Source organism: Serinus canaria, chromosome 2 (genome assembly GCF_022539315.1).
Source record: "Serinus canaria isolate serCan28SL12 chromosome 2, serCan2020, whole genome shotgun sequence".
Taxonomy (NCBI): domain Eukaryota; kingdom Metazoa; phylum Chordata; class Aves; order Passeriformes; family Fringillidae; genus Serinus; species Serinus canaria.
The window spans coordinates 134,115,804-134,121,803 of NC_066315.1; positions in this window are offsets into that span (position 1 = coordinate 134,115,804).

Sequence of the window (6,000 nt, forward strand, 5' to 3'; positions counted from 1 at the left end):
TACAGAATCATAGAATAGTTTGAATTGGAAGGGGCTTTTAAAAGTCATCTACTTCTAACCCCCCTGAAATGAAATCAAGATCTTAGTATAGTCAGCTAAAATTATACAAATATATGCATATGTTTCCTGCAAGCAAAATCTACAGCTAAGTTAAAGGCTTTTTGGGATGAGAAACATTTTTATCGTAGAAAATTGTGAAATAACACTTTTCTTTTTGTAAAAAAAAAAAAGGAATACAAAATTGTCACAGCTAAAGATTATTTTCTGTAGCTGGGGTAAGTTGTTTATTCATTTCTAAGTGATAACCTTCATGGCTGTCACTTAGATGGTTTTAGATTCTTCAGAGAACCCACCTGGTACTTTCACTGTCTCTTAAGGTAAATTTTTAACACTTTTTTTCATCAGGGTTCATACATTCTGGCAACCAGAGGTGGACATAAAAAACCAAGTCAAAAAGCAAAACAACAGCCAGCAATTGCTAAAAGTTGACTAAATTGCCTAAGTTACACAGATGTTGTGTGACTGAATTAACTGAACACCACTGAAGTTAAAAACCTAGTTTAGTTGAAGAGTTTATTGACCAGATCTCTCTGTGCTGCAGAAAACCTTGGAAGTGCTGGAATTGGTGGAATTGCATGAGGTACCTTCAACAGAGCACATCTTAGGAGCAGCTTTTACTTTCAAAACTAATTGAGCAGGGGATACCAAGAGGTTTGTATTGGCCTTCAAATTATCTACTTGTCTTATTCAAACTTGTTTCACATGCTGATTTTCTGGCATGGGCACGCTTAGACCCATCTGCTGGAGTGCCTTGGTGATTCTTCACATCTTAAACTGATGCAGATGAGCACAGCACCAAGCCCGTTTCAATATATGTTCTGGGATAAATGTGCAAAACATGCATATACAATCCTGTTAGGAACAATGAGCAGCAGATTTTGTCTATGTGCTTCCTGAAAAGGGCCACTGCAGGAGCACTTGGCCTCGTACCATTACCAAACACCTTTATCCTTAGCTGCCTTTGCTGCACTTTTCTGGTTTGGGGTTTTCACAGAAAAGCAGCAGTTCTCTGAATGCACACAGTTATTTGGGAGCTCAGCCCTCTGCACAGCCACTCTCTGTAACAACTAGAAATAACTGAATTTTCAATGCAGTTTTCAATTCAGTCTTTCTTTGTCACTCTGCAGGATCACTTAGAATAGCAAAGTTTTGACGTTTTTTGTCAAAATCAGAAAATGCCAAAACATGACTATCACATGTTTAGGATGACTCATGCCTAAATCCATGACTTCCAGTCCCAGCTACAGCAGAAACTTCCTTCTTCTTCATTCTCTCTCTCCTGTCCTCCTAGAAAGAAGGCAAATAGCACTGTTTTTCCTCTCTTCCCCTGCATCTACCCAATATAAATGGCTGTTTCACAAATGGACCACATCTGCACCTGATCAATATTTTCCCAACACAAAAATAGGACTTTGAAAATTCTGAATAAACCAGCGTAAAGACAAATGAATAAACAAATAAAACTGATTATCCTGAAATGCTCCATGGAAAAAATGAAAAAATAAGTAGATGGAAATATAATTCAAATGGCAAGGAGAAATGTCTATCTGCTAACTAGTTCAGAGGTTATTTCATCAGACTCCAAACCTGTGTGTGAAAACCAATTTTGAAGCAGCTCCCAAGATGGACATCCAAGAAAAAAGGCTCTTTAGATAACCCCTTCAAGGCAAACTACTTTCTATTTTATTCTAAAGGCAAAGATTGGTATCAGGGCCTGTCGCTATGCACCCAGGATGACACTTAAAAATGTGTGGGAAAAACTCTGTGACAGGAAGGATGGCAGTGGATGGATCAGGGAAAGAAGTTAATGTATTTGCCTAAGCAAAAACCATGCTTGGGTGGTACAGTCCTGTTTTGTATCCTCAGTTCATTCTGCTTGTCCTGTGGCTTGCTGCAATGAGTAGCTCCCAAGAGGAAGACACCCCTCCCAGGGACTGGAGCAGGCTGTGGAGCACATGGTATGGGGTGCCCCAGGATCAACAGGTGATGCAGTAATATGGCTCAAAAATTAGTGAGAATAAGCAGAATCCAACTCCTAAGGCATCCACAATCCCACTTTTGCTAACTAAAAGAGTATAAAAGGGACAGAAAATGTGATCTGGCTCCAAATTTGTTTTCTGTGGGATGGCTTCAGATGTACCAATTGAAAGACAGTAAAGTTTAATATTTCCATTAAGAATCATTTGTCTGCATGAGAAAAGAAAAGGGACCAGGTATTTAACTTCATTTGCCTCTGAGAGAGATGGTCTGAGCCATGCACTGCAGCTCAGGCCCTGACATTATTCACTGTCCATGCCTGTTCCAGTTGTTGGAATCCCAATGGCACAACAGACCAGTTACTGTCATGTCAGTGGAAAAAGAGATGAAGGCAACACAGAATATAGGATTCAATCACCTTTGTGCTTGTGGTGTGTGAATACAGTTCATTTCTTGCTGAAGTCATGCAGTGTTGTTCCTCCTTGCCCATGGCTGTCACACTCACTTTAAAACACCTGATCTTTCTAAGGCACAATGATTAGTGAGGGCTCATTAACTGAAGATATATTAATGTATTAATAGGTATTCATGACCACAGAAGAAGCTGTTACTGTCTCAGATTTTAGCCTGGGATGTGGCCCATGGGATTCTGACCTCTTTAGCTCAAATGAGCCATTTTGGGTGCTCAGGCTGGTTGGGATGCCTAAGCAGGGGGATGAAGGCACACAATGAGAGCTTAATAAACCCAGCATGGAGCATGAAGCCAGTGCTCTTCTCTTCCTAATCCCATCACCACCTCCATGACCCAGCTCAACAACCTTTTTATGTGGAACTTGTAGTTGAAGTGACAACAACCTCCAAAGCTGGACAATTAGAAAACTTGCTCATGACAAGGCAGGAAAGTGCCCAGGCTTCTCATCAATTCTGCCAATTGCACAGACTGTCTGTCTAAGGAAGATTTTGAAATCCATGCTAGGTTTTCATCCTGAGCAGAACAATACTTCTTTGCAGCATGTTCTGGCTCTGGGGCAAAATACATTTATATTTACTGAACACTAAGCTGTATTTACTAACACAGCTAGCTTAAATGATATGAAAGAGAAAGATGTATTTATGCCCCAAGGTTTTACTTCTCTTAATGTAAGACTTGTATTAAAAACACCCTCCACATTTAGAAACCTGACAGTTGCCTGCATTTTGGCCCAGGGATTCACAGCTTGGGGGTCTGTAATGATCTGGGGAACAGGAGAAGATGTGCAGCAAATCATGCCTTTCTTTCCTGATGATCAGCACTTGCACAGACAGCAAGGAAGGCAGGTTTTTGGGGTTTTATTTTTGCTCACAGTATTATCTCCTTGCAATTTCCCAAGGCCCATAAAAATAATGATGAAGAGATCAGCAATCCAGTTACAATGGACTTAGTTTATTTTTCCAGTTAGGGAGCCTCTGGCCCTTTGTATTTTACAAAACAGAAGAGCAGAAATAATAACAAGGCACAGTTAAAAATGAAAAGATGCAAAATAAAATAGAGTTTGTCATTTAACCCCTGGGGTTCATTATACTTAGAGTGATCTTGAACATACATACTTTTCTTCTCTCATGGCTCTCCCTAGTATCCACATAATGGAGAGAAAAAAATAAATGATTCATGCAACTTTAAAAGTGCCTCAAATTTGCATTGACTTTTGCAAAAATGAGGAGACTAATAGCCATCAAACACATTATTCCCATTTGTCTACTACCTCTTCTATGTGAAGAAGCTGTGCAGCAGGTGGTAATTTCAGCCAGCCTTTGTTAAGCTTGCTTTATTTACTTACAAATTAATAGTTTCTTTTCTTCTGCATTTTTTTTTGTCACTTTCCCTTCTCAGATTTGGCAAGTGGAGAAATACAAATGACATTGCACTACAGATATTGCTACCATAAATGAAGCCTGCTGTGAACTCCACCTTCTTATTCTAGATCAGACCTGGAAAGGTTAATTAGATCTCTTCCCTGTAACAGTGCTTGTTTCTCTGTGAAAGATGATGTATGCCCAGATATTTTAGTGGAACCCCTGAAATCAAGAACAGAAATTATTTCAAGAGCAAATATTAAACAAAGATAATAGTGTAAAAATATTTTCTCTTTAGAGGGACCGAGCCTGTCACTTCTGAATGTGAAAATGTTGACTTGCTCTAGTAATTTGTGCCCTTCTTTTTTGGACTGATGCATGGGCCACATGCATCAGTCCATGCATACTTATTCAGAGGTCTCTCTTCAAGGACATAAGATCTATTGCTGAGCTGATATCAAAACCTGAATTAACAGGCACACAATGTGTCTAACCATCCAGTACAATTAATTGCCTTAAAATGCTCCAGAAAGAGAAAAAAATTATATATAAATACAGAATGGAAGAATTCTTCCTACCATGTACAGTAATGTCCATAAAGTTTCATTCCCTCCACCTAGGCCAGGTCACCTCTGGTATGGATTTGTCTGATGACTAAAGGGTTGTTATCATCATGTTGTCACAAGGATTGTTCCCAGTTTGGAATTTCAGTGTCTTCATGGGTCATCAGATATGACTGTGGATGTGCACCCTTTATATTTGTATCAAGGCTGCATCTTTTGCCTCTCTGCACCTCTCTGAATGTTTCACCCTCTTTCCTTCTCTGCCATCTATTCCACTTGAAATTTTTAGGACAGCAGCTCTCATTTGAATGTGCATAGATGAAATCCACAAGAAGGTCCTTTTTATAACAGCAATAGAACAAAAATGCAGAAAAATGCTTCAGCATGAGATTACTGTTGTTTCATTTCTCACATTCCCATTGAGCCCTCTAACAATTGCTTGGAACAACAATTTGTTTTAACAGCTTCCTTGTTGTTGTTTTACCATTTTCACATCTAATATCTAAGTATTAAAAATTCGCTCACAATTGTAGTTGATCATGGCTTTTTGCTTGCTCTCATCTTGCTATTTTATCTGTTAATTCTAGATATATATTGAAATGATAGGTTTCCATGTCAACAAGGTTTCTCTCTTTCCATCCAGCAAGTAAGCCCTTCTTGAAAGCTGGCCAGCTGGCTTTGTGTTTTTTACCTTGGCCTGAGTTTGTGGTGAAAGTAGAAGGCTTGTATTCCTTTTTAACTGTTTATGTGGAGGTTGGCTGCATTGTAATGAGTGTGAGCATCTTACCTTCTATAAAATATTTGTAATAAGATGAGGAAAAAGGCAGCATCTTTCAGCCTTGGCTGTCCTTGGCTTCAAGAGTGTATTTTGTGTACCAGTGTAGTAGAGAAAAGAGGAGCAATCTCACACTCAGGAGTGTGTGTGGGGAGCTGTAACTATGACTAGGTTCTTCATAAAAAGTGAGATGCATATAGAGGGAAGGTTCAACAAATCTGTCCTCCCTGGTTTATGTAATTCTAAAATTTTTGAACCATCTGTCCCATAGGAAATTTTCTCCATTTCAGAAACAAATCTTTAAAAATACCATCAGTGTGGTGGAATAAAAAGAAAAATACACTTGGAAACAAAAAATACACTCAGAAACATTTCTTAGGCTATTTTCCTGAGTTTGGCAGCTCTTGAAAGGAACCTGTTTCCAGTCAGTGTCAGATCAGGGATTTCCAATCAGAACAATGTTTGTTCTGTTGGTACCCAAATGCTTTATTAAGATAGAAAGATGCCTCAGACCAAGGCTGAGGCTGGTCAGAGCTGGGGCCAAGGTGGTTTGGTGGTACAGCAGATCATACTGGGGATCCTCTTTGGTAGAAGAGGTCATCTCCAGCTCCCACTGACCATGAAGTAAGAGGAGCACATGGACACCAGAACCCAGTGGGAAGGGCAGTGGCCTAGGAGGGAAAGTGGAATATTAAATATTTGTTGCAAATTAATTCAAAAAATTCAAAAATTTTAGAATTACATAAACCAGGGAGGACAGATTTGTTGAACCTTCTCTCTATATGCATCTCA